The sequence below is a fragment of the Schistocerca gregaria genome, chromosome 3 (assembly GCF_023897955.1).
Source record: "Schistocerca gregaria isolate iqSchGreg1 chromosome 3, iqSchGreg1.2, whole genome shotgun sequence".
Taxonomy (NCBI): domain Eukaryota; kingdom Metazoa; phylum Arthropoda; class Insecta; order Orthoptera; family Acrididae; genus Schistocerca; species Schistocerca gregaria.
The window spans coordinates 335,908,679-335,921,076 of record NC_064922.1 but is presented as its reverse complement, the minus strand read 5'-3'; the positions used below and the strand labels follow the sequence as shown (position 1 = coordinate 335,921,076).

Genomic DNA, 12,398 nt, shown 5'->3' with positions numbered 1-12,398 from the left:
CTAAGGACATCACACACAACCATGCCCGAGGCAGGATTCGAACCTGCGACCGTAGCGGTCTCGCGGTTCCAGACTGCAGCGCTAGAACCGCAAGACCTCTTCAGCCGGCCCAGACATTCCAGCAAGCGCTGTTCATACAGTATGTAAGTCTTACAGCATTCAGGAAAAACACCCCCCCCCCCCCCCCCCCGAGCTGGAATTTCTTAATCGTCTGTAAATTTTATGTGACCTATGAGTCAAAGATACTTAAGCTTTTACCGTAACATTTACGTCTGGAGTCTGGACCACAGGAAAGGCATTAAGAATAAGGATTTTGCTTCCGATCCCATGAATGAGCAACCTTGCGACGTCCCGCTCACATAGGAGTTGGAAGCTCGTACCGGAAGGGACAGACAGCTTCCTCGAGGGCGATAGTGACGATGCGGAAGTGGTGACACCCGATAGCAGGCGATGCGCTTGTTCCGACAGCGAGCAGGAGAGGGGGCGGAGGGACGCCATAGCAGCGCGTCAGTCACATGGAGGACCCGAAAAAACTACATGTCACTTGTCTAGCTCGCCACATCCATCCATCCACTATATCAAATACTACATTGGCGGAAATGGGAAGTGTTGCATCATGAGCTCCTGAACCTAATGCTTTTTATTTTTATTTTTATTTTGGTCTGCAGTCTTGTGACTGGTTGGATCCAGCCCCCCACGAAGTTCTCTCCTATGCCAACCTTTTCATATGAGAGCACACACTTGCAACCTACATTCTCAGTTATTTGTTTAAGGTATTCCAGTCTCTGTCTTCCTCTGCAGTTTTTGCCCTCTACAGCTCTCTCTCATATCATGGAAATTATTACTGATGCCTTAATAGATGTCCTAGCATCGTTCCTTCTTGTTGTTAGTGTTTTCCATATATTCCTCATTCCTTACCTTATCAGTCCACTTAATTTTCTACATTCTTCTGTAGCTCAACGTCTCAGATGCTTCGATTCTCTTCTGTTCCAGTTTTCTCACAGTTCGTGATTCACTACCACACGAAGCTGAGTTCCAAAAGTACATTCTCAGAAACTTCTTACTCGAATTGTGGCCTATATTTGATACTAGTAGACTACTCTTGGTCAGTAATGGCCTTTTTTTCCAGTGCTAGTCTACTTTTTATGACCTCCTTCCTCTGTCAATTAGTTACTTTGCTGCCTAGATAGCAGAATTCCTTAATTTAATTTAATTCATGGTCACCGATTTTGATGTTAAGTTTCTCGCTGTTCTCATTTCTGCTACTTTTCATTACTTCCGTCTTCCTTCGATTTACTGTCAGTCCATATTCTGTAGTCATTAGACTGTGCATTCTATTCAGCAGATCATGTAACTCTCCTTCACTTTCACCCACGATAGCAATGTCATCAGCGAATCATATCATTGATATCCTTTCATCTTGAATTTTAATTCCACTCCTGAACCTTTCTTTTATTCCCATCATTGCTTCTTCGATGTATAGATTGAACAGTAGGAGCGAAAGATGGATCCCTGTCCTACACCCACTTTAATTCGGGTACTTCGTTGTTGATCTTCCAATCTTATTGTTCCCTCTTGGTTCCTGTGCATATTGTACATCACCCGTCTTTCCCTATAGCTTACCACTATTTTTCTGAGAATTTCAAACATCTTGCACCATTTCACATTGTCGAAGGCTTTGTTTCAGGTAGACGAATCCATTGAACAGATCCTATAAAAGTGTCTTGATTTTTCTTCATTCTTGTTTCCATTGAAAACCGCAAAATAATAACTGCGTCTCTGGTGCCTTTATCTTTCCTAAGCCCGAGCTGTTCATCATCAACGCTACCAACAGATACCCAGATATTTCCAAGAACGTGCGATATATTGATTTAAATGTCATCCCTATGCCAGTTTATTTTCAATTCAGAAAAAAGCCTACTGCTATACAATATGGTGTGAGTACTTTACTGAAACTTTTCAGGTAGAAATCGCACCACAGTATGCCCAGAGGACATGCACGTATAGCTTATGGCTATATTTCAGACTTTTGGAAAGCGCGAAATATTGATATGAGGAACATGAGGGCATCATATCGACAGATCGCACATGGCTTTCTTTAATGCAATGATAACAGAACGAGTGGTGACGAGATGGACTCAGGACTACAGTGTTGTTTGGTTGAGTTGGGGAAGGTCATCGATCCCATCGCGCTGGGGGAGGATGGGGAAGGGTCGGGCGTGCCCTCTCAAAGGAACCATCCTGGCGTTTGCCTGAAGCTATTTTAGGGAACTCACGGAAAACCTAAATCAGGATGGCCGGACGCGGGTTTGAACCGTTGTCCTCCCGAATGATGTCCAGTGTGCTAACCACTGCGCTACCTCGGTCGGTGGAGTACGGTGTAGCAACAACAGTAAGCACGGATGTTGCCAGGAATGCCAAACCACGGGAGTATCGTAGGATTGTTCCAGTGGCTCTGACTAATAAACAGATGACAACAGCTAAAATATGGACAGATGTTACAGGTGGAATTTCAAAAAAATGGTTCAAATGGCTCTGAGCACTATGGGACTCAACTGCTGTGGTCATCAGTCCCCTAGAACTTAGAACTACTTAAACCTAACTAACCTAAGGACAACACACACATCCATGCCCGAGGCAGGATTCGAACCTGCGACCGAAGCAGTCGCACGGTTCCAGACTGCGCGCCTAGAACCGCGAGACCACCGCGGCCGGCGTGGAATTACACCTACGCTGAGATCTCGAGTTGTCATGCTTCGTTTACCGGTGACACCATATCACAGAGTCTTGCTTGGTTTAGAGCTGGAGTCAACTGGAATATTTAATGGTTGTATGTGGTTTCAGTGAAGAATCTCGTTACTGTTGGTGACCGTAACATATCATGGACGACATGGTGACAGGTTACAGGGAGCAATGAGTCTCAAGATCCACAATTCTGCAACTCATGGTGTTGGAAACCGTTAGGTATAACAAGGCTGATCTGATAATTGTTGAAGGTATGCTCTTCGGTATGCAGTCATGCTCATTATCGTACCCATCATGAGCAGGGTACTAAATCGTGTATTGTATGCCTGTAGGATAATCCCAAGACTCCACATTGCAGTTCACAACTTCAAATCACAATCGCCTTGAGGATTGTACGAATCCTTGAATGGCCTACGCATTTTCCTTGTTGGTCGCCAATAAAGCATGTCCGAGATGCAGTGGGAAGACGCCGACGGGACGTTAAACACTAAAATCTAGCAGTGGGAAGACATATACCTTCATTCCAGTCTCGCCCCCACGCTCTTTGTGTGTTTCGGGTATTTCTACAAATTCCTCGACGTTACATTCGGAGGCTGTTTGCTTCCATTCCACAACGAATACAACAGTATTCGTGCCGTTGGTTGACATATTCATGTTGGTAATGGACAACAGTTCCGAATGGAATGAAAGTCTGATCATCTTGTACTTGTTAGATGATGAACATTGTTCCATCTCTGCCGCAAACTTTTTTTTTTTCATAAGTGACGGAATAATGTCTGAAAATAAGTTAGACTGTCAAAGACAGTACTGTCAAACAAACACTGAAATATAAGTGTGGTGAAAACATTCTGTCATTAACAGAACCAACGTGTTTATATGTAATTGAAATAAAATCACTGACGGTGTAAAATTATTGCTCTTGTTCGTTTGATGAAGAAGGATACCTCTCTTTTGTCTCGTTTCATGGAATTAGGTCTCAATCGCCGCCATTGGTGACGAAATCTGTAAAAAAGTTGCCTGTCTGCTCTCGTCTGAAAATGTAAGTGTAATTCTGCGGAATAGAGATTCTAAAATTTATGTGTTACCTTTCATTTATCCAAAAAGTCATTTTCCGCTTCCCCATCCCATCCTATTAATTAATTATCGGATAGGCCGTTTGCTGCAGTATTGGTTAGTGTTAGTAAATATAAATTCATTTTACACGGCCGTAATAACCTTGAGAGCTAAATATAAATATTATTTACATCTACAAAATTAAAGTGTACGTAATTAAAAGTATTTTTTTGTTCAGAGAGAGAAAACTAGAGCATTGCTCAAAGTTACTGGAAAAGATTAACTTTCTTGGCGTCCTACGGTCGCATTTCCATTCATTACGTAAAAGTTATTAATATCAAATTCAAATTAGTGAGTGTGAATGTTTATATCAGCTACTGCCAAAGATATCTTCAAAATAGCCGGGACACAAAAATTAACATCATATGCACGTGTGCTTGCTTGTGATTTGGGAAAGGTTATTTAAATGGCAACCACAGCCACCCAATTTATCTTTTCGCTTCGTAAGAAGCCCGTTCGCGCTCACGGTCGATTATTGCCCGATCGCAAGCGCAGCGACTACCAAATTAGCAGCAATAACAATTTCTATCGCGATCGCCATTATTTGAAGCGAGTGCGAATTTCAGTTCAGCTAATGCGCTGCTCGCACACAATGTCAAATAAAAGGTAGGCAGGGTATAACATCCCCACAAAGTTTGATGGTGTAAATTTATGGAAACTAAGGAAAATCCTATTCTGGATGGCCAGACGGTGATTTGAACCCCAGATCCTCCCGAATGACCGCCCAGAGCCTTGACGACTGCATCGCCCTGATCAGTAACATCCAGAAGGAGCTGAGAAGAACAAGTTCTCAGCAGATCGCGTAAGAATTTTGCCAAGAAAGAGCGCCATGACGAATGAATTGGGAAACAAAGAACAACGGAATGAGAACTGACAAAAAAACAGTTAGCGCGTGCAGGAATGTCAGCCGCTCACGACGTTTGTACAGCCAGGCGCTGTATGTTTGCACGAGAAAAATCTCGAGGTCTTTCCCACCCATTAGCAAGATGATTCTAAGGGCAGCACTCAGGAAAGTGATACTGCCTCTTTACACATTCACGTTCTGTCGCTTTTCTTGAGGTTCTAGAAGTTAGCGGCTACATACAGTACTCCATAAGCCACTGTGCAGTGGCAGATGGTGTATGGTACTAATTTTATCGTTTTTCTGCCCTATTCCATACGCGTAGTGAGCAATGCAAAAATGACTGTTTGCGCCCTAAACATTCTTATGTTATTTTCATGGGTAGTAGTATACTAAGCACGTTTCCGTAATTGAGTGGTGATTGTACATGGTGGGCATGCCGATGATCCTATTTCGGTTCCCGGTGTTGGCAAGGATTTTTCCTTGTTCGGAGACTGATACGGGGTGCGTGCGGCCTTTTGATACCAACTGGAAGGCTACTTAAATGAGAAGTAGCGGCTACACGGTCTGGAAAGTAGCTAAAATGGCGTGCTGCCCACACGCCCCTCCATGCTGCATCCGTAAGACGCCGCTTGGCAGAGGATGACGCGGCGGCCGGTCGACGTTCCTTGTGCTTTCAAGGCCTGGACGAGGAGCTCTTTTTTAGGGTTTCATATCTCATTCGGTAAAAACGAACATTTATAGGATCACTTTGTTGTCTGTCTGTCTGTCCGACAGTTAAAATCCTTTCTCTCGGACCGAGCGAGGTGGCGCAGTGGTTAGCACACTGGACTCGCATTCGGGAGGACGACGGTTCAATCCCGTCTCCGGCCATCCTGATTTAGGTTTTCCGTGATTTTCCTAAATCGTTTCAGGCAAATGCCGGGATGGTTCCTTTGAAAGGGCACGGCCGATTTCCTTCCCTAACCCGAGCTTGCGCTCCGTCTCTAATGACCTCGTTGTCGACGGGACGTTAAACACTAACCACCACCACCACCATCCTTTCTCTCGGGAATAGGTAGACGTATCAAATTTAAATTTATACCACGTACTAAGGTATACGTTCGCTTGGCAGTGTAAAAAAATTGAAGCTTCTACATCAATTCAATCTAAAGATACGGCCATTTATGTCATATTTTGATACTCGAAAACACACTGAAAACCTGTAGGACACTTCCTCTTGACCTAGATTCATGAAATTTGGCAAGAAACAAAGTTTCACAGTACAACTAAAGGACAACATCCTAACACTGTTAATTTGTAATTATATCACACGAAAAAAATTTGTTTGTCATTTGTTATCCGTCTGTTTGTCTGTTAAGATCTCTTTTTCTCGGCAAAGGATAAACGTATTCATTTGAAATTTATGTATGACTCCACGGTCTAAGGTTCCTTAGTGGTGTAACAAGTGTATGCTTCTAAGTCAATGCAATCAAAAGACACGACCATTTACGTCACATAGTTTGATACTCGAAAACACACTCATCAAAACCTACAGGACACTTCCTATCGACCGAATCACGAAATTTGGCAAGAAGCAAGGTGTCACAGTACAAGTAAATGAAAAAAAATCGAAAAAGTCTCAACTGTAATTTTGACATTTATTATCCGACTTTAAAAATTGAAACATTCTCAAAAGTCTTGGAATTTCCGGGACCCACACAATGCTGGTATGAATGTCGATGTCAGGCAAAAATCTTCGAAATTCTGGATTCCAGGGATCCCCGAATTGTTTATATACGTAATTCAGTTTGTATGGAACCTGCAGAGCCCGAGTCCAACTCGCACCAGGTCAGTTTTTATTTAAAAATATATATAATTTACAATATTAGCATCCTTGCCCAACTAATATACAGGTGAATAAAGGACTCGGTGTCTCAGTATGGTTCAGTAAAATAAATAAATAACTTTGACATTCCTGTACGTAATACTTTGGAATGCTATACGTACACTGTTGGCATGGTCAGGACGGGTTGCTCGAGACAAATCACTTCGTTAAATGTCCGTGAAGTTCCCTTAAACCGATCGACTCTTTCGCCGCTGTTGAGCAAACTGTGCTAAAGTGTTAAGGCATTGTGGCTGAGCGGCCATCGCATTTCTTGTGCTGCGTCCTCTTAATGCCTTTCCTGTCGTGACCTTCAGCGGTGACGAGTTATGTTCGTTATCTGTTCGCTTTAGCAAGCGATGGCTGTCCACTAATCAGGAACGGAGAGGGTCGCTGCCAGGCTTTGCGAAATAGCAAACTCGTCCGACCAGCTAATTAATGCTCCTGTGACTAGCTTGAAGTACTGTACACTGAATATAGGCAGAGCTTCATTTGGTGTTGGACTGTTGCGTGTTTGTTGCAACAGCGCAACACACGAGAAACTAAGGGAGCGGGTATTAACAATTTTTGTCTTCCCTGGCCGTGCGAATAACACTGTTGATAAATTACATTCAATGTTTCACTCCTTCAGTAACGCAAAGCTCATACCAACTGAACTATCCGAAGACGCATCAAGACCCGACACACATGAGACGTGGAAGTGAATTTGTTTCGCTCAGAAACGACTACGTGGTACGTGCTAGGCAATAAGATCTACTACTGAAGCACTTTCTACCTGCCGTTGTCAGCTGAATTAGTGGTGCCAACCACACAGCTTTTAGTCCGGAAATGGAAAAGCGTGAAAACGCTGCATTAACTTAATTACGCATGTTTGAGAATTGGCTTAGTAAAGAAAGATGAGTCGACCCAATGAATTCAAGGACGCTTAACATACTGAAAACGGAGCTTTAAAAATAAGCCATTTCCTCCTGAACAAATGATCGCTGCCAACGGATTTGAACAAACAAATTTTCAAAGGGTTATAAAGAGTGAAAATTACATACACTGCGAGGAGTAGAACACACATCACGATATTTCGAAAGGTGTATGCTACCAAATAATCAATTCATCCACGTTTTACTAATTTCTCAAAGCTTGTATTTCTGACTTGCATGCTTCCACAGCTTCCAAGTTTTTCTCAAACAAAATTTTCACATTTATACAATTCACAAACAGCCATTCCTTACGAAAACTAGTATATAACGTCATAATCGTCAAGGTAAGCTTCTGACTGAAAAAAAACAGGTACTACTAGCTTCTATCACCAGTATCAGAAAATGTCCAACCAGCAAACTTAACACAGATATAATACTATGTCGTCAAAAATTAATTATAATATGTCAAATTCAATGTCCTTCATAATGACTGGCAAAATATGTATACACTGAAGCGCCAAAGAAACTGGCACAGACATGCGTATTCAAATACAGTCATACGTAAACAGGCAGAATGCGGCGCTGCTGTCGGCAACGCCTATATAAAACAAGTGTCTGACGCGGTTGTTAGATCCTTTACTGCTGCTACAATGACAGGTTTTCAAGATTTAAGTGAGTTTGAAAGTGGTGTTATAGTCGGCGCACGAGCGATGGGACACAGCACCTCCAAGGTACGAATGAAGTGGGGATTTTCCCGTACCACCATTTCACGAGTGTGCCATGAATATCAGGAATCAAGTAAAACATCAAATCTCCGACATAGCTGCGGCCGGAAAAAGATCCTACTAGAACGGGACCAACGACGATTGAAGAGAATCGTTCAACGTGACAGAAGACAACCCTTTCGCATATTGCTGCAGATTTCAATGCTGGGCCATCAACAAGTGTCAGCGTGCGAAACATTCAACGAAACTTCATCGATATGGGCTTTCGGAGCCAAAAGCCCACTCGTGTACCCTTGAATTCACGACACAAGGATTTACGGCTCGCCCGGGACCCATCAACATCGACATCGGACGATTGATGAATGGAAACGTGATGCCTGGTCGGATGGGTTTCACTTCAAATTGTATCGAGCGGATGGACGTGTACGGGTATGGAGACAACCTCATGAAGCCCTAGACCGTGCATATCAGCAGGGGATTGTTCAAGCTGGTGAAGGTTCTCTAATGGTGTTGGGCGTGTGCAGTTGGAGTGATATGGGGCCCCTGACAGGTGACACATACGTAAGCATCCTGTCTGATCACCTGCCCCACTCATGTCCATTGTGCATTCCGACGGACTTAAGCAACCCCAGCAGGACAATGCTACACCTCACACGTCCAGAATCGCTACATAGTGGCTCCAGAACACCCTTCTCAGTTTAAACACTTCCGCTGGCCGCCAAACTCCCCAGACATGAACATTGTTGGGCATATCTGGGATGTCTTGCAGCGTGCTTTTCAGAAGGGAACTCCATTCCGTCGTACTATTATGGATTTATGGACAGCGCTGCAGGGTTCATGGTGTCATTTCCCTCCAGCACTACTTCAGACATCAGTCGAGTCCATGTCACGTCGTGTTGCGACACTTGTGCGTTCTCGCGGGGGCCCTGTGCGATATTAGACAGGTGTACCAGTTTCTTTGGCTCTCCAGTATATATACAGGGTGTTACAAAAAGGTACGGCTAAACTTTCAGGAAAAATTCCTCACAAACAAATAAAGAAAGGATGTTATGTGTACGTGGGGTCCGGAAACGCTTAATTTCCATGTTAGAGCTCATTTTAGTTTCGTCAATATGTACTGTACTTCCTCGATTCACCGCCAGTTGGCCCAATTGAAGGAAGGTATTGTTGACTTCGGTGCTTGTGTTGACATACGACTCATTGCTCTATAGTACTGGCATTGTTGGTGATATCTTGATTGGGCCCCATGTTCTTCCGCCTACGCTCAATGGAGCACGTTATCATGATTCCATACGGGATACTCTACCTGTGCTGCTAGAACATGTGCCTTTACAAGTACGACACAACATGTGGTTCATGTACGATGGAGCTCCTGCACATTTCAGTCGAAGTGTTCGTATGCTTCTCAACAACAGATTCGGTGACCGATGGATTGGTAGAGGCGGACCAAGTCCATGGCCTCCACGCTCTCCTGACCTCAACCCTCTTTACTTTCATTTATGGGGGCATTTGAAAGCTCTTGTCTACGCAACCCCGGTACCAAATGTAGAGACTATTCGTGCTCGTATTGTGGACAGCTGTGATACAATACGCCATTCTCCAGGGCTGCATCAGCGCATCAGGGATTCCATGCGACGGAGGGTGGATGCATGTATCCTCACTAACGGAGGACTTTTTGAACATTTCCTGTAACAAAGTGTTTGAAGTCACGCTGGTACGTTCTGTTGCTGAGTGTTTCCATTCCAAGATTAATGTGATTTGAAGAGAAGTAATAAAATGAGCTCTAACATGGAAAGTAAGCGTTTCCGGACACATGTCCACGTAACATATTTTCTTTCTTTGTGTGTGGGGAATGTTTCCTGAAAGTTTGGATATATATATATATATATATGGCGTCGGTGATAAATTACGAAGAGTGGTGCTCATCAGAAACAACACCTATTACTATCGTCAAAGAAAAATTGTGTATGCGAAAAATATACAGGTACTTCACAAATAACGAACACAGCTGTCAATATTGTGTGGGCACTCTGCTTATCTGAGTAAATCTCCAGGAAAGTTTTTTATTTCTATTCGTACCTTCTGCACTTGCAGGTATAATAACACTTTTAACCACTAAGTTCCATTCCCCGAAATATTATTATAATAAATAGTGCCACAAAAAAATTTGATGGTCAAATATGAAACAGCAGATTATCGTAATACACAAGTTATAATGCGAAAACACCAAATACTGAATTTAAGCTCTAGAAAGACCTTCTGCAATATGGCGTCCCTCGGTTTTGGTTTCGGATGTCGAAAGCAACCTTTAATAGCATTAATTCGGGTTTCAGTGTGCGCTGAGAAAATTCGACGGGCGCTATTCTGTTATTCGCGTGCGGAAATGCTCCAATTAAATAGTTGAGTTGCACTTCCCGTATGACGACTGTTTTAGTAAGTTGTTTGAGCTAAAGGGTAAAGCAACAGATCCGTGATCAACGAAACTGATGGGGGATGGAGCCATTTCAGCTAAATGACGCAAGTAGTGCATCAAGTGGTTTTCTCCCTAAAACTGTGTTCCTTCCGGAAGCGTTTTACACATTTCGCTGCTGTAGTCCACTGAACAAAATACGAACGTACGGAATCTAGAATAAGCTTTGTCTTTGGAAGTAAGAGTATTAACAAATAGAACCAACCACGTCAATCCTAACGGTGAGAATCTTCAGACGCAAACGTGACAGCCGGCCGGTGTGGCCGTGCGGTTCTAGGCGCTACAGTCTGGAACCGCGCGTCCGCTACAGTCGCAGGTTCGAATCCTGCCTCGGGCATGGATGTGTGTGATGTCCTTTGGTTAGCCAGGTTTAAGTAGTTCTAAGTTCTAGGGGACTGATGACCTCAGCAGTTAAGTCCCATAGTGCTCAGAGCTATTTGAACCATTTAAACGTAACACCGGACATACTCCAAGGGAGTGTCAAAGGGCCCTAACTTTCGCAATATATATAAATGACCTGGAGGGTAACATCGGGGCTGTTCGCCGATAACGCTGTTGTGTGCAGAGAAAGTCGCAAAGCTAAAAATTGTGTCGAAGTGCAGTTGACCCTAAACACACACACAAATATAACTTACTGACCACAAATAACCGGAAGTACCGTTTTTATATGATTAGACGGTTGCTAAATGGTCACTGGAAGCAGTCACGTGTTTAATCATCAGAGCGTAAGCGTAGAAGGCGATTAAGAGTGGAAGGACCAAATATACCTAAAAGGAAAGGCAGATGGTAGACTGAGATTCATTGGGAGATTTCTCAGGAAGTGTAGTCCACCCACGAACGAAGTAGGTTACAGAAACCTAGTTCGACCGATACTATCGAATAGTACTTGTCATTCCGGCAGGCTTAGCAGATAGGATTAAGACAGGATATAAAAATATCCAAAGAAGAGCAGCACGTTTCGTCACTGGCTACTTTAGTAAGCGCTAAAGCGTCACGGAGATGCTCCGCCAACTTCCATTGCAGGCGATACAAGAGAGGAGTCGGTCATCACGATGTGGTCTATCGTTAAAGATCCCAGAGCGTACGTTTCCGCAATTAATAAACTTTAAACACAACGAATCATGAAATGCGAACCAAAAACCAGAAGACGCAAAGCAAAAACATTTGTGAATGACGGCGATCCTAGCAAAAGACACCGCGAAATACCTAAAAGTCACTCTAGATAAACACATCTCGTGAATCACCACGCCAAAGTTATCACAGCCAAAGGGGAAGTGTGGTTAAAACTTCTAAGAATATTAACGTAAGAGCCAGAACAAGGGGAAAAGAAAGACAGCACTCTTTACACATACAAAGCTTTTTTTGGTTCCTTCTTAGAATATGCCGCTCCAATGGACATGGCAAACACAAGTAACTTCAAAAAACAAAAGTGACAGAAAGTAGAACCGTAACAACAGCAAAGAAAACGAATCGCAGGACTACAAAAAAAAAAAAAAAAAAAAAGCGGTTTACAGAAACACAAAAATTGAAACCAGTTAGGATAATACGGCTAGAAGTAACAGCGAAACAGCGAATATAGGCGCTAGCAGATACCACAAAAAGACAGCCACAACTACACTACTCAAATTACAACATACAGAATTTAGATACCATAAAATGAAACACTTTTATCTGCCGAAAAACATCAAACTGTGCGTTAAAACAAGAAATAGAATGCAGCCATGTG

At 43.1% G+C, this 12,398-nt stretch overlaps 1 protein-coding gene across 2 annotated transcripts in view; it reads right to left on the bottom strand.

Moving 5' to 3' along the window:
* Positions 1 to 12,398, bottom strand: part of LOC126356236 (uncharacterized protein DDB_G0284459-like) — a 399,334-nt gene that overhangs the window by 218,450 nt on the left and 168,486 nt on the right. The window lies entirely within an intron of this gene.